The following is a 22,455-nucleotide window of genomic DNA, read 5'->3' on the forward strand; positions in this document are numbered from 1 at the left end:
CACCCATGGATGATGAGGGGCATTTGGTGTTGCAGCCAGAGACTATTATTGATACCAGGGAGAGGCAGCTACGGAGCAGGACGGTTCGGGAATTCTTGGTGTGGTGGAAGAATTTATCGAATGAGGATGCCACTTGGGAGAGTGAGAAAATTTTGCAACATCTGTCACTTCAGTTGCTTGAGGACAAGCAACATTTTGCGGGGGGAGACTGTAATATTCGTAATTAGCCATGGCTAATTAGAATATTCGATTTTTCTCAATTTTGTCTTCTATAGTTATTTGTAAATAAAAAGGTGAGGAAAAGGGGACATAACTCACTTTTAGAATAAAAAGTCACTTCCTAGTAGCACAACATTGTGACTTAAAGGGGAGCCAAGGGGGCCAAAGGACCATGCAGAGATGGGGCCCATGCAGACACTTGGAGGGACTGCGCAAATGGAAAGGGAACACGTGGCAAGAGGGGATTACATTGGAGGAGGTGAGCCTTGGGATTGGGAGAGGCCAATGCTATAAAGGAGAGAGGAGCCCCCTCATTTTGTCATTCGATTATGTGCATTTGAGCTAGTCACTTCAACTTAGAGCACACTGGCTGTTTAGCTAGTCTGCAGCATTGTTTAGTGCACTGAGTGTCTCCGTTTGGAGATATCACCCTTAGCCCCAGGGAACTTTGAGTGCCTAATCGGGCAAGGTACTTTCCAGAGTCGTTTTGTAGTAGTTTTGATCTTTGGCATTGAGGTGGAGCTGAGCATTGGGAGACTGCGCAGTCTTGAGAGAGAGGGACGCAGTTCTTCTGGGAGCAGTTTCGGGTTGAGGATTTGTGGAGGATTTGAGCTGGGATACTGAGCAAGGGATTAGATCTTGCATATTGGATGGGTTTGGTAGAGTTTCAGGCAGTATTTTGGAGGATTCTACTCAGTGGCAGTGCAGGGCCTTAAGGGATTGCGTGATTCCCCAAGGGGGCGATTTTCGGGGATCAGCCATTTCAGAAAAGCTTTCTGGGTTTTTCTGGGTTTTATGAGTAGGGGCGGATTCCAGAGTTTCAGCGTTTTCTGAGGAGGGGAACAACCCCAAATCCTCATTTGATTTCCAGCAGTAACAGCAGCATGGCAGTTTCCCAGTAGCATCCACGCAGAGGCCATTCCTTTGTTATTCTGAGTGTATTTCTTCACTTGCCTGGTTCAAGTTGAGGTGCCATCCTTTTGATCACCTCCTGTACTCATTCCATTACTCAATATAATAAAATGGCTTAGCATTTCTCTCTGCATTTCTCGAGTATCTACTTATATTTCATGCTTATATTATTATATGTTACACCACTGTTATTTTTATCATTTTGAGTTTCCCGGTTATTATATTTTTTGTGTGTATTTGGTTGGAGTTTACTGGGGTTTTGGGGAAAATCTCTGAAACAGGATATTACATCCTAGAATGGGTGTTCACTTGGTTTATTATGGCTAAGGAAATTGGCAAAGACAATGGCAAAGGAATGAAGCATTAATTGACATTTATTTATGAAAATAATGGAAATTAGGAGAAAGGGAAGGTGAAAGGTCACAGTTTCATTTGAGGAGGAAAACGAAGAAAACATAGGCCTCATTGATAAAAAGGCTTTTGAGGATCAATTCACAGCTTTTTCCAGTGTAACCTTTTTCCAGTTTAGTTTTGGAGCTCTCTCTCTCATACTCTTAGATACTTAGAGTATTCTTGGAGCACTCTAGCATTGGAGGAAATAAAGAAGAGAAAGGACAAGAAAGAAAATGGAAGCAAATATCAATCAAGGAAGAGTTGGATCAAGCGGCTATGGCAAAATTACTTGCAGGTATCGAGTTGCAAGTATGATTTCCTTGCTAGTTTTTGCATGCATGTGTGCATTGGTTCTCTTGTTCTCATTGGCATGGGTTTTTCCACGTGTGACAATGTTTTTCAGCCTTTCCTTTCCATTTATAGGTAGCTATGGTGTGATGGGGTTCTCTTGCTTTGGTTGAGCTTGATCGTTGGATGGATTCGAAGCTAAGTGGGGTGGTTTGAGGATTAATTACAATGCCTAGGAATCTCGGAGTGGGATATATGGTAAATCCTAATTGTGAACACCCTTGATTAGGCCTAGGAATCCCTTCACTGGTAATGGCGGGATACATGGTAAATCCCAAAGGTTAGAGACCTCGTAGGCCTAGGAATCCCTTGACCGGTAATGGCCAGATACATGGTAAAGCCAATAGGTGGAGACGAAAGTTCTCCTCACAATTTAGGTGGAGAGATTAGGAGGCATCCATGCTTGTTTAGGGCCTAATGACCGAGAGGGGATTGTGGTAAATCTTGATTTTATTGATGGGGGTTTTAGGCATAGGAATCCCTTGTTGGGAAATACGGTAAAGCCTAAGGAAGCCTTGATTGGTTATGTTTTAAGTCCAACATTCATGCTTGTAATACGGCACGAGGGTGATTATCTGAAAGAAAGATTTGGTTTAGCCTAATCTATGGTCGGGTGGTATGTGGAAATCCCTGGCTTGGTTGGATTTTGCATATGTTAATAAGAGCTCTTTTCCCTCTTGTGTTTTATGTGTAAATGTACTTGTTATTATGTGGCTTTAATGGTTTTTCTATCAATATTTTTTGTTGTTTATATGCTGGTTGTAAGCATGGTTTTATGACAGATCTTAGTCATGGCTCTTATCATGTTTTGATCAATAAATGAGTGAATGATGAATGTATGACCTAATATATGATAATGCATCTATTGTGAGAAGGCATCAATCCTTCTTGACGAATATCAAATAAGGATGAGACCCCTATGCCCATATATGTTGTTATAACTCGTAGATTACATGTTTATGATATGTTTGACGAAATGTCTATAATGGCTAGTAGGGGTCAGGTCAAGTCCTTGTTCAAGTTTTGCATTAGTAGTCTTGGTTACAGTGTTATTTACCATTTCTGGAAGTCTCATGGGGTTCTAGGCAGAGGCCTGAGTCCTAGCCCTGAAAAAGTGGCTCAGAATCTAAGGTCGTTGGCACAAAACTACCTAAAAAAGACCGCAGTTGGTTAGAGGCTTTGTTGTGGGAGCGACTGGAGGGTCTCAGTCACATTGATGGCTTGACATGGGAGTGATTGGGACTCTAGGTCAGTAAAACATCAAGTTGTCTCAGGGGATAGGCACCTGGAAGGGTTGGTTGTTTCCTGAAGTTTTTGTAGCTCTTGAAGAAGGTCAGATTGGTCTTGTCTTGTTGGTTCCACTTCCTTAACTATACATGGGGAGTTGAATCACATCATAGTAACCCTTCGTCACAATTTTACCCTGGTGGACTGGTTAGCTTGGGTAAATTTGGGAGGAGGGTGTTACAGAGTGGTATCAGAGCATGGTTCACTCCTTGGACTAGATGGGTGGAATGTATTTATCATGCATACATGTTGATTCCATATGTGTTCTCTATGATTGTGGTCTATGTGTTTGTTGTGTATGTTTTGTGGTGATCATAGTTGTAGTTATGTTTCTATGTGGAAGTTAATAGTGTTGTTTTTGGAATGTGGTCATCATTAGTGTATGTCAAATTGCATTCGTTATGCATATCAGTGTTTACATGTTGTTAGGCATGCATTTTCATGGTTATGGATATCATGTATGGGCTTGGTGTGAAGTGGATATGGTCATGCATGGTAACTAGATATGATTAAGATGAGGTCTATATACTACTATGATTATGATTATACATGTATTGTGCTAATTTAGTTAATTTTGCAAATGAGATATCCTCCCCTGAACTATACTGAAGTATGTTTATTATGTTATGTTTTGGTTTAAGATGACATGGTGTACTTGCAGGAAGAAGATCAAATATGACTAGCAAGATGGTAGATTACGATTCACGACATTCTCCCTATGGATCAGATGAGAAACATGGTGATGGACACTCTTCTGACTTAGCAGACACATTGAGAAGTTTGAAGGCAGAAATAAGAAGTTGAAAAGAAGATAATGACATAATCATTCAGGCACATGAGAAACAAGCAGAAGTTAATGCAGTAATCCTCCAAAGTTTTTCAGAATTGTAGAGACAGGGGTCATTAGCATCAGTCATGGACAAGAGGATAGGACCAATGGGGCATATGGAAGTAGATCTCATGGTGAGCACAGGTTGGATAGAGATGACATGGTCATAGATGGTAGATTCTTGGATACATCATATAGGAGAGGTGATGGACACATGTTCTATTCTAGTTCTGGTTCTGACAGGTATCATGATCGTCATCATTATCATCCTTCTAAGAGGAATGACAGAAGATATTTTCCATATGAGTTCAAGAAAGCTAAGCCACCTACCTTTGATGAGGATTTGAAGAAGCTGGAGGATCTAGAGGCATGGTTACTCGGGATCAAGAAGTTATTTGAGTTGCATGATTACACGAAAAATGTGAAGGCCATAATAGCTATCTTTGGCCTCAAAGGGAAAACAGACATCTGGTGGGAAGATGTGAAGCATGTCAGAGACATCAGGACAAAGGAGTTGATTTGGCATGAATTTAAGACACTCTTTAGAAAGAAATACTTGTCAGAAAGGTACTACTGCAGTAAGGCCAAGGGTGTTTATGAGCTAAGGATGAGATCGATGACAAATGAAGAGTATACTACTAAGTTCTTGGAGTTATTAAGGTATGTATTGTATCTTAAGGATGAAAAAGCCAAAGTTTAGAGATTTTTTAGTGGATTTCCATTAGCATTTAGAGATCAGATTGATATGATGAGCCTCGGTTGCTTGAAGAAGTCATTGGGAAAATGAAGCACTATTATGAACAATTAAAGTGTAATACATAATCTCAAAAAGGTTGGAAAGGGAAATACAAAGCTAAAGGTAAATGGAAACCAAAAAGAGCAAGACCTTAGAATGTAGAAGAGAAAGAAAATGTTGCATCTTAGAAGAAGTATAATGTAGTTGGATAAAGACATGGGTCATAGTTTGGAGGACAACAACATAAGGGTGATCGTAAAGGACAATTGCAGTGTTGGATATGTGGCAAGGAGCATCTCAAAAGGGATTGTCCTTAGAATCAAGGTGGTAGGTCTCATATTTACAGTGCACAAGAAGCACAGACAGTTGGGGATGTTGGGAAGAGCATTCCATGGATCTATGTAGTATTGGATAACAGGAAGGCAGATCACCATGCGTCTATTATCGAGATGGACGATAAGATTTGTGATCAAGTTGTTTCTACTTTTATTGACCCTATATCTAATTATAGTTATGTTAACCCTGACCTGGTGGATAAGTGTGGTTTGAATAAATAAGTGCATGCATAATCTTGGTTAGTGCAGTTGGATACAAGTACAAATAAAAGAGTTCATCATTGTGTAAGGGCTTGTGCATTTGAGATGAATGGTATGCCTACCTCAAAACATTTGAATGTATTATCATTGGAATCATATAGGATGATTTTAGGTATGGATTGGTTGTATCTTCATAGGACTAAGGTGGATTTTTATGACAAATCTATTGAGTGTTTGGATGAAAATGGAGAACAAAAAATCTTGCAGGGCAAGAAGAAAGCAATGTCAGTCACAATGGTCACAGCTATGCAGGAAAAGCGTAGTCGTAGAAAGGGGTGTGTTTTATTTCCAGTGCATATTTCTAGTGATAAAGGTAAGGATGTTGAGGATGATGAGGTATTGAGCAAGTACCCAGTTTTACAGCAATTTCAGGATGTGTTTCTAGCAGAGATTTCAGAATTACCGCCTCATAAGGAAGTGGACTTTTCTATTGAGTTGGTTCCATGAGTAGCACCAACATCGAAGGAACCATGCAGGATGAGCACACCAGAGTTAGTAGAGTTAAAGTTGCAGTTGAAGGAAATGCTTAACAAGGGGTACATTAGGCCAAGTGTATCACCTTGGGGCGCACCAGTGTTATTTGTGAACAAGGATGGTACACTCAGGTTATGCATCGATCACAGGCAATTGAACAACGTGACTATCAAGAACAGGTATTTGTTGCTGAGGATTGATGACTTATTTGATCATTTGAAGGGAGAAATAGTGTTCTTGAAGATTAATTTGAGATCCAGATATTATTAGGTATGCATTAAAGAAGAGGACATGTTAAACTTTTGTCACTGTCCCTGTACTCCCCATTCCTTGATCCTGGAGGACCTCTACAGTGAACCCTGCATGCTTTGCCTTCATGGAGAACTTCCCATTATGTCCCTCTGCATGAGTAGATCATTCCCCTTTTGCACCATTTCCCCTAAAACTTTTGTTTTGCCTAGTTTACAAGGTTAGCGCTAATGACCTTTGTCTCTCTCGTGCCGATGTGTAGAGATTAGCACTATTCCTCGCGCCGACCAATGTGACTGAGCTGTGTTCCAGTCATGTCGGTACTATTATGGAAAGTTTTTTAAATTAGAATCGAAGCTTCCAGCTCTAAAAGCTCCATAACGGAAGTTTGATAAATGGTTTGGCCGAATGGGGTCGAGGATGACAATTTGGGCTCCTTTCCCCTATAATGATGGAACTACCTCAAGGGATAAGTCCTTCTCCCATAGAAGAGGATCCATCTCCCATCCATATTTCCTATATAAACCTCCATTCTTCCCAATCACAAGCTAGTTAGAGTGTTGGTTGAGTGTGGGTACACTATTTTGATTAGTCAAGCAAGCTATTACTAGTTGTAGCCATCTAGTTGTGTGAGGGAGAAGTGTGTTTGGTTTGGAGTGAAGCCTAAAGGGAAGAACCTTTAAACTATTTTTGTTTGAATCCATCATGGAGTGCTAGCAGAAGTGTGTGGGAACATGGTCTTTTCAGAGGAAGAATGTGACGTCAAGACGAATGGTTTTAATGTCTCTTTGATATTAATATATGCAACTATCGATTGATTTCCTACATGTTTTGTAATATTACATACTCATGGATTAATGTTTCTTGATTTGTTAAGTAGGCTGAATTTCAATTTGTATATTATTATGTTTGTGTGTTGTTTTTGTTTACTTGTTTCAGGAACTTGAAGAAGGAAGCGAGAGATTGCTGGAGCGAGCAAGCGAGGACATCATCAAGTAGGATAAGCGACCAAGAGGTAGGCCCTCTTGATTGATTCTAACCTAAGGAAATCTTCCATAGAATGTATCTGTTGTGGCTAGACCCATTATCGGGCTAGAGGAATTCGTTCGTGTCCACACTTATAATTTTACTTCACCACAAATTGGTGACTCCACTCAGGAAGATCCCATCTTTTGTTTGTTTTGGATTTCATGATTTCATGATAAATTTGCTAGTTTCATGTTTTCCCTTTTGCTCTGTTTATTTTCTCCTACTTACTGGCCTAAGTCTAAAATTCATAGTAGAAGATCTGGTCCCTGTTTTGAAATATATTTTTTTATTTTTCCTTAGTTGCCTCAACCAGTGCGTTTAGTCCGCTGATAGTTGCGACGACCATCGTGAATTGCAGAGTAAAAGTCATGCAGACCAGCCTCTGGCGCTTGTTTTCAATTAGGAAGTCACACTGATCCTTGTAACTGAAGATTAGGGCTCGACCCCAATCTTGGCCAATGTGTTCTGCTCTTGTGCTTTCGACGCCATGAGCCTTTTTGACTGTTTTCTCCCTAATTAGGAAGCTACTTTTTATTTGGTTTTTGCTTGCTTGTTGGCTTGTCATCTTGCTATTTGATTGATTGAGTCATTGAGTGGTCAGTGACACTAGGGCGTCTAGTTATGTTGAGATTGCAACAAGATGATGGAGCTTAGTGAAAAGAGTCGCCTTCACTAAGTGGGCCCGCAGGCTATTTTTGGCGCAAGTCTATTTTTAGACTATGTCTATTTTTAGACATATGGATCATGTCTATGTTTATGGATGATTGATCAAGTTGGGAAAATAGATGGACTTCTATTTTTGATGAAAGTGTGAGTGATCACAGTGTGAGTGATCAAGTCTATTTTTAGACTGGCTGTCAAAAATAGAAAAGTCAAATATTATTATCTCACAATAATATTTGGACTATAAACTTAATCTTATTCTCTTGGAGCACTTCAGTTTGAGCTGCGGAAGTGGCACATGCAGCTGTCAGAAGGAAATTCGTTTTTCTTATGAGTCAGTTGAGTTGTTGCATGCATGACTTCAGTTAGAACTCAAGTGAGTTGAGTTTAGTGGACTGGAGGTACAGTTGATGGAGTTGTGTTCAGTTTAACTTAGTTAAACTGGTTGTAGTTAGTCTAACTGCAGATAGACTAATGATGAGTTGTTAAACTAATTATCAACTCATAATACAACTAAAGAATACATCAGTTAACTCAGTTGCATGTCAGTGCATGTTCAGTTCAACAGGGACAGGTGGTAGAGAATCAGATTGCTATCAGTTGTGACTATAGTTGTGCACCAGATCTTGCACAATCAAAGGATTGAGTATGCCAATGAGTTTGCTCACGTATTTGGCCCGCATTTTAGCCTTTGCTCACGTCCACAAAGAGTGAGTGACTATTTTTGCAGGTGAAAATCGAGTTTGGGAAGCAATCCTCATCAGTTCTTGAGCAGGTATTGAGCAGTGGAGGCAGGCAAGCAGTGGAAGAGATTTGGAGATCAGATCTGAGCTGTATTGTGTGTAACAGAGGTGGAGATACTTGTGAGAAGTATTATGCTGTGTAATGTTACATGACTCAATCATTAATATACAGATAGTGTGGGGTTTTTAGCGAGATGCTTTCCCCGTGATACATACTGTGTTAATGTGTGAATGCTCTTGATGTTTTATTGTTATTGATGCTGCTATATTCTTGATCAACGTAGAGGAGCTTATGTATTGTGTATGTTTTCCGCATTAGTACATGATCAGGATAATCTCCATTGAATATGTGTTAAATTATTCAAAATTTCTACAAGTTAGTCGCCCATTCAACAACTTGTGGACTCATCAAGTCCAGTTGTGGGTGTGTTTGCTCCTTGCATTTGTTTTTGGTCCCTCTTACGACTTTGACCTCTTTTGCACAAGTTTGAAAAAGGCTTCGTTTACTAGCTTGAACGCCTTTTTCCAACATAGATTACATTGCTGGTCTTGTGTTTGGTAAAGTCGGTGTTTCATTGATCTGAATGAACTTCTCTTTTCATGTTTTCATCTGCATGAAGAGCTCATAGTCTCGAAAACTTTTCCATTGAAAGATTGTATGTGAAAAGTTTATTTTCGTTGTTTCATGAGGAAGTATGAAATTCTAGCTTGTTGCATCATTATGATTTGCATCTCTTAAAAACTAGAATTGCACTAGAATTTGAAAAAGGAAGAGAAAAAATTTCATTTTGAAAGGACTGATAGATAAATGTTTGTCAGGAAATTATGAATTGGAATGCATTTTTCATTAGTTTATTTTTTGAAAAAGTGAAGTAGTGAAATATCATTTCGTTTTCAGTTGCTTGATTGTTTGCATTTGATTGAGTAGTTTCTACCCTCTCTAGTGTAGGCATTTTATCGAATTGAAAGGGTCTTGTCCCATTTAGTTGCATTTTAGGTTTCTGGAGTAGCATCGTTAGGACCTGAAAATTGAAACTTAACTCAAGATCAACTCTAAAACGAATTCAATTAACCTAAGGCGCATTTGACATTAAAGATCATATCTAGAAGGTCTAAGGTAGGGACGTGTTCCGACGTCTTTAAACCTAGCAACTGTCGTTAGCTTCGGCATTAGACACTGCTAGCGCGGAATTGTGCTCCCCGTACCATCAAGTATATAACAGGAGACCCCACTAGGCTACAATCCTTTTATCCTTAGGAAGTTGAGTCGACCGCCTTGCGAACGTGATACACCGAACATAGCATTCGGGGAGATTTCCTGCTCATACTTCTTGGTTTACCAGGGTGTATTCTGCAGTTCATAGTTGCCTGGTAATCCTATTTACCTAGATCATCTAGAGTAGTCATTTGATCTTTTTGACTCATTAAACTGAAAATATCATTCGAGCACTTGTCCTTTCGAGCTCGTTTCTAATCGAAAGTGATAGAGTCATCTTTCTTTCTTTCTCGACTCTTAAAAAATTAAAGAACATCAGTCTTTTATGCATCTTAATAATTGATTTCTCACGATCAAAAACATCTTGTTAGTCTTTTTTACCAAATCATGAGTTCCCTTAAAAGGACATTTTAAAGCCTTGAAGTTATTTGTTCTGTCGACTAAGACAAGGTCATTGTGGCTGAACCATCTGGTTCACCTAATTCTTCTTCCTCTCCTCCGTATGAAAGATTGTCTGAGGAGTCATTTCCTGAGTTATCAGAGTCACTTGAGGACCAAAATGTTGAACTCGTAATTGTTTTGAGTGTTCAACCTTTGTCATCTCATCCTCTGCCTACCTTCGATTCAAGGTCATCTGTTGATCTTGGCCCAGAACCTCCGGATAATCCTGTTCGAACTCTAGAGAACTCGTCGACCACTGACAGTCAGCTTGCACTGGTTATCTATCCTCTGAACCCTTTGTTTGACGTTGTTGAGATATCACCGCAACGCCCTTGCGATCTGTACGACCAGCCGAGTATTCCTTTGGAACTACCCCCCCGTATGTGTTCAACCATTCGTCGTCATTTATTTTCAAACACGGAACCCAAATTTGATGCTCCAGTCGCTTCTCTGGATGGGTCTCAAGTTTCTACTCCGCACATTGTTGAGGGAGAATAATTACAATTGCAGTTTTCTCCTGAGGGTTTCCCTTATTCAGAAGATATTCCCGCCAGCTTGCCACCCGACTATGTGTCTTTCAGACACTTAGTTTCAGGCACGCCTAGTGCCTCATCACTCTACCATAATTTTGTTTGGGCGTCAGGCGTTGGGCCTACATTAGGTCAGTTCATCATGAACACGACTTCCCAACTAGTTTTTACTTCAGTCTCGATGCAACCCACCGTCCTGAATATGCTTGCATCATCAATCCTAGTTACACGTCAATCACAACCGGTGGTTTCAAAGATTGTCTCTGCCAGTTCTTCCATCCCATTAGTTAGTGGCTAGACTGTGCCACCACCCGGGGGGCAGAACCTGAACGTCTCTATCGTGTCAGGTGCCACTAATGTGAGCGGCTCACAAGCTCACATGCTAGATATAAACCAGCCCTCTTCTGGTATTATTTATAACCCTATTGACCTACTAGATCAAGCAATGTCCAGTACCAACAAGTTCATAGTCCTGATGGTCCATCTGGAACAAGCAATGTTCAGTACGAGCATCCCTATGGGGCTCAGGTCCAATACAAAAATCCTTATGTTCCATATGGTTCTCAAGGATTGGTTAATCAACCTTACACCCTCCCATCTGGGCAGTACATCCAGCCTGGCTACGCCCACATTCAGTTCGGTAATTTCCCGGGAACTTTTCAAGTACCCTTGCAACAATAAGGACAACCTTTACAACAACCAGGGCAGCCTTTATTACCGCAAGGGAAACCTATCTTGCAGCAAGGGCTTTCCATGCAACAGTAAGGGTAGATAATCCTGCAGCAAGGTCACCTAAAACAACCGCAAGGTCAATCCTTCCAACAATTGCAGCAGCAGATGCAATAAGCTCCACATACCTCTTAACCCATACCCTCACAGGGCCAACCTCTGCAAACCTAGGGAAAAATATTTCAACCGCAAGGTCAGCCCTTGCAACAACAAAACCAACCAGGGCAGCAGCAACCCTTGTATACATATCAACAAGGTCAACCCTTGCAGGGACAGGGTCAAGGTCAAGTCCTGCAGCAGCAGGCACAAAATCCTCTTATCCTAGGTCAACAGGTTCAGAATCTTGCCAGCCAAGGGCACCAGGTACAAAACCCCTACGTCCAAGGGCAACAAGTGTATCAACCTTATGCCCAAGGACTGCAGGTCCAGAACCCTCTTGTTCAGGGACAACAAGCTCAACAGCCCTATGTTCTAGGACAACAGGTCCCATATCCATATGTCCAAGGTCAACAGGCTCAACAACCTTTTAACCCATACGTTGCCTATCAACAACCTGTGCATGCACGGTTTCAAGGTATTCAAGGTCAAAATCCTCACTTTGGTCAAGGTAATCCGCAATGGGGGCAGCCTCAGGTGCCACATGGCCAAAATACCCACTATGGGACCAAAATCCTTACCAGCAGGGATTGGCTCCGCCCTATGGGCCTGATTATTGGCCTCGCATGCCTTTTAACACTCAATTACCTTTCTTGGCTACACTTGAGTTGCCAAATGTATCATGCCTTATGAATGATCCGGTCCTTTATTCGTCGTACTAGCCTCCGGTGTTGTCCAAGATACCAAGTGATTACCAAAAGTTTGATGGAAAAGCTAAATAAGATCCTCAGGCCCATGTGATGACATATCACCTCTGGTGCTCGTCAAACTCGTACGTGGACGATTCCATTCATCTTCGTCTTTTCCAACGGACCCTCATGGGTGCCGCAGCGAAATGGTACATCGAGCTACCTCAAAGTACTTTCCATGACTTCAATTCATTAGCCATGGCTTTCCTCACACATTTTCAGCTGCCAGTTCGCTATGAAACTGGCACATATTTAATCACATCGCTTAGGAAAGACATTGTGATGCACATCTTTGATCATATCCATGAATGGAGACGTTAATGTCACCTGATCAAGTTCGAGATAGCTGATCAGTTACTCACTGAGTGGTTTACCAAATCATTCGTAGCCCTAATTGCTCGCGATATAGCTATGGGTGGATGCATCACTGAAGAGCAAGCCATTGCCCATGCCCAGTACTTGGATCTGGTCTACTCTCAGTCTAACATCTTATACGAGTTGTTACCCAATGCTTCGCGGCCATCATCCGATCCCGCAGCATCAAAGTCACTAGTTGTTCGTCCTGTTGATGGATTTATTGGTTCAGTATCCAAGGCCCCTGCTAAAACTTCTTCCAAATAGAAGTCGGTCTCGAATGCTGCTCCTAATAGTTCATCTCAAAACCCGCCAGGCCCTAGTAAATCCTCTAAGGTCCACGTTGTCCATTTTACCGTAGCGGACAAATCCTTGAAAGGAAAAAAGAAAGGCAAAGGCAAAGCTAAAGCCGATGCGCTAAAACAGGGTCCTCCCAAATCGTCTGCAAGCGAATCTTCACAACAGAAACCTAAGTATCCCTACCTCATTTGCGAGGAGGATCAGTATACTAAGGATTGTCCACGACGATCCGAAGTTAGTCGCCTACTCAAAGGGACCCCTACTGTCCTTAAAGATCCATTTCCGTCTCAACAGACTCAAATGGTAGACTAACCCTGATCTGCTTCCTTTGGATCTCAAGTGTTCATGATGAGCATGCACATTAATGTGGCTACCCAATTGAAATATTATCAAACTCTAGATTCGACAGCTAGGAAAGAAAAGAAAAAAAATAATAAAAAATAAAAAATAAAAAAATAAATAATAATAATAATAATATTAAAATAATTAGACCTGGGCCCTAAGGTCAAAATTAGCCGTTAGTAAATTTAGTCGTTGGAGACTCTGCTCGGACTATTTATCATGTTAAGCTGGATCTGTTTCTTCAACTTGTCCTGACGATGAACCACACTAGTTGGTTCGAAACGCGTCGACAAATGATACTCCATGTGATTTTCGCTGAAAAATCTCTCACAATCTTGATATGGATCACAGAAGCCTGAACTCTAAAAAGAAAAAGAAGTTGCACCTTCTTCTTCTACCCCGAGTTCTGGCCCTCTTCAAATCGAGTGCCCTAACTCTGATTCCGCTACACAACCACCCTTTAGAGGTGTGCTGCAGAAATCCTCATATAATCCCAACACCCAAGCCGCTCATCACTACAATATTGTTGAGCATTTGGCTTAGGCACCATCAGCCACATCGACTCTCGAGGTACTCCAAAGCTGCCCATCGCAACGGATGTCTTTGCTGTCACCTATCGGACGCATCGATCCCCCTGATTCTGATTTGATTTGTTTCGATGTGGAGAACCATGTCCCGTGACTCCCTCATCAGACTTCCTTTCTTATTCAAGTAATCATTAATGAGAAGACCATCCACCGCACTATCATCGATGAAGGTGCTTCCACCTGCACTGGTTCCCCTACATTGAACCAGTCTCCGAACACTTCGGAATCTTTCGATGGGCGCGATTCGCGACCCTTCAATGTCTTACCTAACCTCTCCATCACCTTGGAAGGCAAGACAATGCAAGTCGAATTAGAGATTGTTAACACAAATCTCAATTATAATCTTCTACTCAGCCGAATTTGGACTCATGCCATGCATGTCGTGGCCTCCTCTTTGTTTCGCATGATCTATGTTCCCCATCAAGGGAAGATTGTCACTGTCAATCAGTTTTCCTTCTTTGCTTCTTCCTCCTCGGATGGCAATGTTTCGTACATCAAGCACTCTGGTGCTTCCTATGGGAGTGTGGGGGTAGGTCTCTTAAAAGATTCTGCCTTAATGGGAATTTTTCCACTCCCACCTCCTCGTGTTGCCTCTGTCAACATGGTCTTGGTCAAATATGATCCTTGGGTCATACCTGCACCAGATCTTATTGATGCTTGGGGTTAGCTCATGCCGCTTAGTCCCACCAAATTCAAATACGTGGAAATGCTTTCGGCTTCAATCTCTGCATCCTCTAATTATCATATGTTGAAGACCTCTCTCGATGTGTACTCTCAACCCCCCTGGCTTGGCACTTTGGAATCATCTGATCCCTTAGCCGAGACATTCCTCGCTGATGAAGGTATCATGGAAATCATGTCTCTTGAGAACCACCATGGCCCGATACTCATCATCAATCCTCGTTCATGCCTCACCCAACGGTCATGTCTACCACTTTGGAAGAGTCCTCTTCTCCATTTCCTCCACCGACTGTTACTCATGAGGTATGGTCAGAAGGAAATTTGGATAATATTACCCAAATGATGTTGATTGACATTTCTATCAAACCCAGTGTCATTGAACACGTTCATATTGGGGTATCTTGTTCTCTGGATGAGATCCAGACATATACTTGTCTATTTCAGGAATTTAGTGATGTGTTTGCATGGTCTTATGAAGAAATGCCTGGCATCAATCCTAGCATTGTGGTGCATGAAATACCAACATATCCGCATGCAAAGCCCGTTCACCAATGGCTTCGCCCGATGGGCCCTAGGAAGGTCGTTGCTATTAAGGGTGAAGTCGAAAAGCTTCTCAAAGCTGGGCTCATTTATCCCATCCCCCTTATAGACTGGGTGTCCAATATTGTCCCGGTGACTAAAAAATAAGGCACGATCCGTGTTTGCGTGGATTATCGAGATCTTAATTGTACTTGTCCTAAAGATAACTATCCTACTCCCTTCATTAATCAAATCATTGATGAATGTGCCAGGAGCGAGATCTTTTCCTTTATGGACGATTTTTCTGGTTATAGCCAGATTAATATCGCATCGACTGACCAAGACAAGACAGCCTTTATCTGCCCATGGGGTACGTTCGCGTACAAGAAGCTCCCTTTCGGCCTCAAAAATGTTGGAGCCACGTTTCAATGGGCAATGTCTTATGCATTTCATGATATTCGCAACATTGTCTAGCCTTACTTGGATGACCTTCTTGCCCATTCCCATAAGCACCAAGTTCAACCAGACCATCTTTGGCAAATTTTTATACACTGCAGACACTATAACATTCGGTTAAATCCACAAAAATGTGTTTCTGTATGGAATCAAGACGACTCCTCAGCTTCATAGTTTCCAAGGACGAGATTCACCTGGATTCGATAAAAGTCGAGGCCATTTTAAATTTACCCCCTCCATCTTCACTGCACCAACTCCAGAGCCTACAAGGAAAGGCCAACTTTCTTTGTCGTTTTATACCCAACTATACCATGCTAGCCACAAGATTTACCTGGTTTCTCAAACAAGGAACGCCCTTTGCATGGGACGAGGTGGCCCAAAAATATTTTGATGATCTTAAGTCCATCCTCATAAATGCTCCTCTGTTGCATCCACCAAACTATTATCGAGATTACTTCCTTTACCTAACTGTAGCCCCTAGCACCATTGCTATGGTGTTGGTCCAAGACAACGATGAAGGCAGTGAACATGTAATCTACTACCTTAGTCGGAGTTTCCTCGACACTGAAACGCATTATGCACATGTCGAGAAATTGGCTTTGGTTTCCATTCAGGTTGTTCAACGTTTTCAACACTATATTCTTTTACGTAGAACTACAGTGATTTCCGAATGCAACCCTATGACCTATATCCTGACTCGTCAGTTGCTAGGGGGCATGTATTCTAAATGGATCGTTATCCTGCAAGAATTTGATTTGGTCTTCACTACAGCCAAATCTAAGAAATCGCTTGTTTTCGCTGAATTGATTTGTTCCCTTCCCTCCAAATCTCTCCATGTTGGTGCAAATGAACAACTTCCAAATGAGACCCTTTTCCTTATTAGCACCCTTGATCCATGGTACAGTGATATCATCGTGTGTCTCTAAACCTCCATGTTTTGGTCTGCATTGACCAAGGGTGATCGTCGAAGGGTTCGGCATCATTCCCAACCCTACCGTATTATTGGCAATACTTTTTACCATGTCAATGTTGATTTTGTTCTTCATCGATGCCTCACGATCAAGGAAGCTAAAAGAGCTCTCAATGCTTTCCACTCTAGGGCATGTGGTGGTCATATGTTTGGTTATGCTACAGCTCAGAAAATCCTGCGCGTTGGTTATTTATGGTCGTCTATCTTCAAAGACTACATTCTTGTTGTCCGCAAGTGTCACGAATGCCAAATTTACCAACGCAAGGTGCTCGCCCCACCCGCTTACCTACACCCTGTCATTACCATTGGTCCCTTTTCCAAATGGGGCATCTATTATTGTCGCTATGGATTATTTCACCAAATGGGTCGAAGCGATGCCTACATATTCTGCAGATGGTAAGACAGTGGCTAATTTCCTTTTTAATTATGTTATTCCCATGTTTAGCGTACCCCAATCCATTGTCACAGACCATGGCTCCCATGTCAGAGATTACATGATGGAAGAATTGGCATCTGCATTGCGCTTGTGCCACGATGGCTCAACCCCATATTACCCTCAGGCCAACGGCCAAGTTGAAGTTTTGAACAAGGATTTGGTAACCACGCTTCAGTGTACTATTGGGATGCACATGTCAAATTGGCATCTCATGCTTTTTTCAGCTTTGTGGGCCTACTGAACTTCATCCAAAGATGCAACTAGTTTCGCACCTTTCTAACTGGTCTGTGGTTTGGAAGCAACATTGCCGATCGAATGTGAGATTCCTTCACTCAAGCTAGTTGTTGAACTCCTCCCCGAAACATCACCTCAAGAGGAACGCCTCTTATATTTAGAACGATTGGATGAGACTCGTCGTCTCACTGCCTTGGTCATCGAAGCACAAAAGAAACAGGTCAAATCCCATTTCGATCAATCGGTCTCCCCTCGCGCTTTCTCTGAGGGTGATTTGGTCCTGCTATACGACCAAACTAACAATAAGTTGGGGGCAGGCAAGTTCGAACCTATGTGGCATGGGCCCTATATTGTAAAATGCATTTTGTAGAAAGGAGCCTATGAGCTTATTGATTATGAAGGAAATCCTCTCCATAAGCCCCGAAATGGGCTTTACCTCAAAAAGTACTATGCTTAGGCCATCTTGCATGGATACTTATGTACATTAGTGTGTGATTCATTTTTGTACAGTGTGGTTTTGTGTGATAGTTTTCAAATCGATTTCATGTTTACTATGCTTTTCTTGCTTTGCAGATGTCTGCAACTCCTCACATTGGTTTTGCCGATGGTGCTTGCCGTAGTACCCGGAACCTATCATCCACGGCATGGGCTATCTATGACCCTAACGGTGAGTTGATTGACCTTCAAGGTATTTTCCTAGGTCGTACAACCAATAACATTGTTGAATACAGTGTGGTCATCGAATTGTTGTCAGAATCCATCGCTCTAGACATCAGAGAATTGGTTGTCAACCTGGGTTCACAGCTTGTCATCCTTCAACTGAACGAGCAATATTCTATTAGGAACCCTCAAATATTACGAATGTATCTCCATATCTATCTACTGGATATACATTTTTATTATATTACATATCATCATATTCCTAGACGCATGAATACATTGACAGATGCATTAGCTAATTACGTGTTGGATAGACATTTATGAAACGTGTAAAAGATAAGACAAACCATTTGTACCATAATATACGGGAAAATACAACATATGTATGTGTGTGTGTGTGTGTGTGTGTGTGTGTGAATGTTTGATACATCAAAACCCCAAAAAATAATATGTGTGTCTATAATAACATCAGCGGCTCAATGGGCCTCATACATCCAAGGCACACAGACCTCAAAAAATATGTAAGTGTTGGACCTAGGAACTAATCAGCATGGTGGTCATGGTAGCAGGAGACAGCTCATGCACCCTGACTCGGCAGTTGGCGGATCCGATCTGAGACTCCCACTGTGTGCCTCTAGTACTGACGAGGCATGTCTCCTATCCGAGCATACTCAGGGATACCATGAGTCAACCCCTCAAGATTCCTTGCGATCTCCTCCTCGTTATCGCTCCCTTACTAATAAGGGGTGACAGCATTGATAGAGTGAGGTACGCGCCTAGCTATCAAGGACATCCTGGCTGGCCGCTCTATTCCAACATCTGCATAGACAAGAGAAATGTTATAAGCATGAATATAACAAAAATAAAAATTAAAAACATCAAAATCGAAAAGTTTTGGTTGTTTACCTTCGTCATCAAAGTCCTCCCCATCCTGTAAGGGCATATTTGGGTCTCCACAGAAATCAATGTCGTTGTACGGCCAGTCCTCCATGACGATCTTTTGTCATTGTAGCCATGAGAAGAATGTCGGTCGGTATGACATATGCTGACCCCCAGTGATCCTGGGCATCAGACGACTCCAATGGGCCATCCGCGGATCGCATGGCGCAGGAGGATCGACCTCAGTCAACTGATACTAGAACAGTGGCACTCATTCTAGGAAAAAGGTCACAAGTACTGATCTGAAGCCAAATTGCTTCAGGTTCCTCACCTTGGCCTTGGAAAACTGGCGCTTGATGTTCATCTTCATGGCCTCTGCCCAGTTGAAGATCGTAGGAGTTGTGCAATCAATAGCATAAAGGAACTTCGACTTGTTAGTCTCATGTTCCACCTAGGACCCCGCCACTCTGTTGATAGTCAACAGAAGCACCCTCAGTGTTAGATCCCGCACACTGGAAATCTCTATCTTCCCACTCTCAGATTTCAAGACCTCGAGAGAGTGTTCGGCAAGCAGTGAAGATATGCTTGCCCCAATTGGACGTGACCCAATACAAGTTCACTGGGTCACCTCTGTGAGACAGTCCAGTGATGAAGTAGATATCTAAGTTGTCAACTCCAGCTCCTGGTCCCCAATGACAAAAATCTTGCGATTGATGTCCCCAAGACTTATCATGTATCGAAGCAACTCGAGTTGGGCCCGCATCCCTGGTGTAAGGAAAAAATTGAGGAGCCCGAAAGCCCTCAAAGCCTCCAGGCAATTTGGATCATTCAATGCATGGGTGTCCACATCTTCATGTTCTCTTTCCTTCCAATCCACCATTTTCGGCGATTTCTCTCCTGCAAAAGCCATTTATTTGAGTCAATCATTAATTCTGACACATAAAATTCAAGTTTTAACGCTAAATTCTTGAGAAAAAATGGTTTTGCCCTATCCATGGTGCCGACGCGCTTGTTTTAGAAATATTCGCACCGGTCGGCGCGGATGGTTATGAAAATAACCCTCGGTCGACGCGATCCAGTGCCCGGAAATCGCGCTGACCGAGGGCAAAATTTTTTCTCAAAAGCTTCCCTAAAAATCCTAAGAAATGGCTAAAAACATAAATGAATAGCATGAAAAAGGAGCTTAGGGCTTTGGCTGTTACCTAGAACTGACGGCTTGTCGATTGACCTCCCGGATCTCCCGTAATCCGCTATGGAAAAACTAGGGCAAAAGTGGGTGAAAAGTCTTCACTGCAAAGGTAAAATGGTAAATGGTAAAAATATATTTACTTTTCCCCTTTTTATTCATTTTTTCATGAAAATATCAGGTTTGGTAAATATTTTTGACCTATTTTACCTGAAGGACTCGATAATACACTTTACCTTACTTGTGCAGCAACAGGTGATGGATGTTTGGCGATCGCAATGAGTCACATTTCAGCTTTTTTCTCGACTCGTTAAACTCATATGAAAAGATTGCCGAGTATTTTTTCCCTTTTTTACTTGTTAAAGAGAATAAAAATGGGGGGTCCACTTTCAGCTCTTTTCCGACCCTTTAAAAGTGAAAATATGGCCGAGCCTTTGTCGTTTTGAACTCGTAATGGATACGAAACATCTTGTGCCCAGTATAAGTTTACCCCTCTTTCGGGCTGGGAGGCACTATTTACGAAAAAGGTACTCCTTGGCTGAAATGGTCAAGCGATTCTCTCAAGTATTGTTTTCTACCTTTTCGAGCTCGAGAGACACAAACGTATGAAAAAGGACCATGTGGAGTTTTCTTTTACATGTCTTTTTCAAACTCTCTAAGCATGAAAAAGATACCAAGTTACACCTTGCCAGACTCGTTAAACTATTAAATGACATCGGATTTATCACCATGACTAACACGAGCTTCTCCTTCCTAAGGCTCGTTAAACTTACTAGGTCGGATTCGTCCGAAGGATGAACTTACAGTGCAAGAATATGTTATCCTCTTCAAGCTTGCGATTAAAAAATAATTGGGGTACTTGCCAGAAATGGTGGGGGGAAATTTGGAAATCTATCGAGTCGTGTTAGCATCTTACTCTTGAACATGACACTCTTTGCTTCATGTCAGGATGGAACATCCTCCTTTATATCATTGACCTTTTTGGGTTTGGGTTGTTCATTTTTGCCTTCCATCTAATCTCTACTATATCACCATGACCACTGATCCTATGGATCCAAAAGCTACCAAACTTCCAGTTGTGTCATCGACATGTTCAAGAGTTGTCCTTCTGCAGTTACACTCACCTTTGATTCTCTGTATCATCCAAAATCATTTTTCATCCTCTTGTTTCGCGTCGATGATGTGGGATTCATTATGGCCCTCCTTCGACATAGTCACTTTCCGTCGACATCAACTCATTATCCATAAAGTTGATCGAGAGACTCCCTTCCAGTACCTTAGAGCTTGCATGGCTAAATGGCAAGTTCTTCGCACTCAACAATAATTTCACATCATTGGATTTTGATCGAGTGATTTCATAGGTGTTTGACTTCAGTTTTTGTATTCACATTCCGTGAATTGTGTTGATAGTACCTTAAGGGCCATTGTCATTATCAGTGGTTTCTCACGCTTGTTAACAGTTTACATCATTGACTGGTAATCAAGCAACTTTCTAGCATGTTCAACATCAACACATCTATTCGCATGCTAGGATCTGTACTTTGATCAGGTCGTGTTGGAGTGCAAGACCCTGGACTCGGATCACACACGTCTAGGTTGTGAAGTGGTGTGACATGGTTATGATGATATGCATGTCTCTTTTAGATGGTTGGCTACGACCAGACCATGGGTTATCATTGGCGATCCTTCCCATTATTGGACGATTGCAACCATACCTTTCTTTCATTATGATCCTCTTTGACGAATGGCTACGCTTATACCTGGATCCATTTCCATGATCATTCTCTAGATGTTTGCGTCCATGCCACGATTCATGTATAATTTGACAAAGATCTTAGTTTACGTATGTATATCTATACTTGCTTGAAGGTTTTCCGACGAAAGACCGATTCCCTACACTGATTCATAGCATTTCATCCCTCACTCTAGCTCGGCCTTCACGCTTTAGGGGGCATCTGTTACACAACATTTTGTCACTGTTCCTGTAGTCCCCGTTCCTTGATCTTGGAGGACCTCTACAGTGAACCCCGCATGCTTTGCCTTCATGGAGAAACTCCCATTATGTCCCTATTCATGAGAAGATCATTCCCCTTTTGCACCATTTCCCCTGAAACTTTTGTTTTGCCCAATTTACAAGGTCAGCACTAATGACCTTTGTCTCCCCCGCACTGATGTGCAAAGATTAGCACTATTCCCTGTAGAAATTTCACTTGTGGAACAAATCGATATATGCAATGTCCTAAAGCATAATACTTGTTCTACTTCTACAAAACATTAAGCGAAAGCATAATCGAGTTCATGAGCAACATCAAGTAGAAACATGCATAACTGATCAAGAGAAATCAATCACACATAACACAGAATATATCACTGGGGAAAGCACCAGCATAAAACCCCAACACTGTATTATCAATCAAGTGGAAATCCTCTTTAACATACAAAAAGAATCAGCTCACTAGCTATCTTGCTCTCTTTGTACTCTGATGATCTTCAATGAGAAGATGAAAATCATGGACTACCTAGGCCTCAATATATAGGCCACAAGTCCTCCAATCTCCTATAATAGATCCTTCTCCATGCAAGGAATACTTACTAGAAATATCCAAGCATTT

The sequence above is a fragment of the Pinus tabuliformis genome, chromosome 4_2 (genome assembly GCF_031772625.1).
Source record: "Pinus tabuliformis cultivar Carrire ecotype Pingquan chromosome 4_2, CPIR1, whole genome shotgun sequence".
Classification (NCBI taxonomy): Eukaryota; Viridiplantae; Streptophyta; class Pinopsida; order Pinales; family Pinaceae; genus Pinus; species Pinus tabuliformis.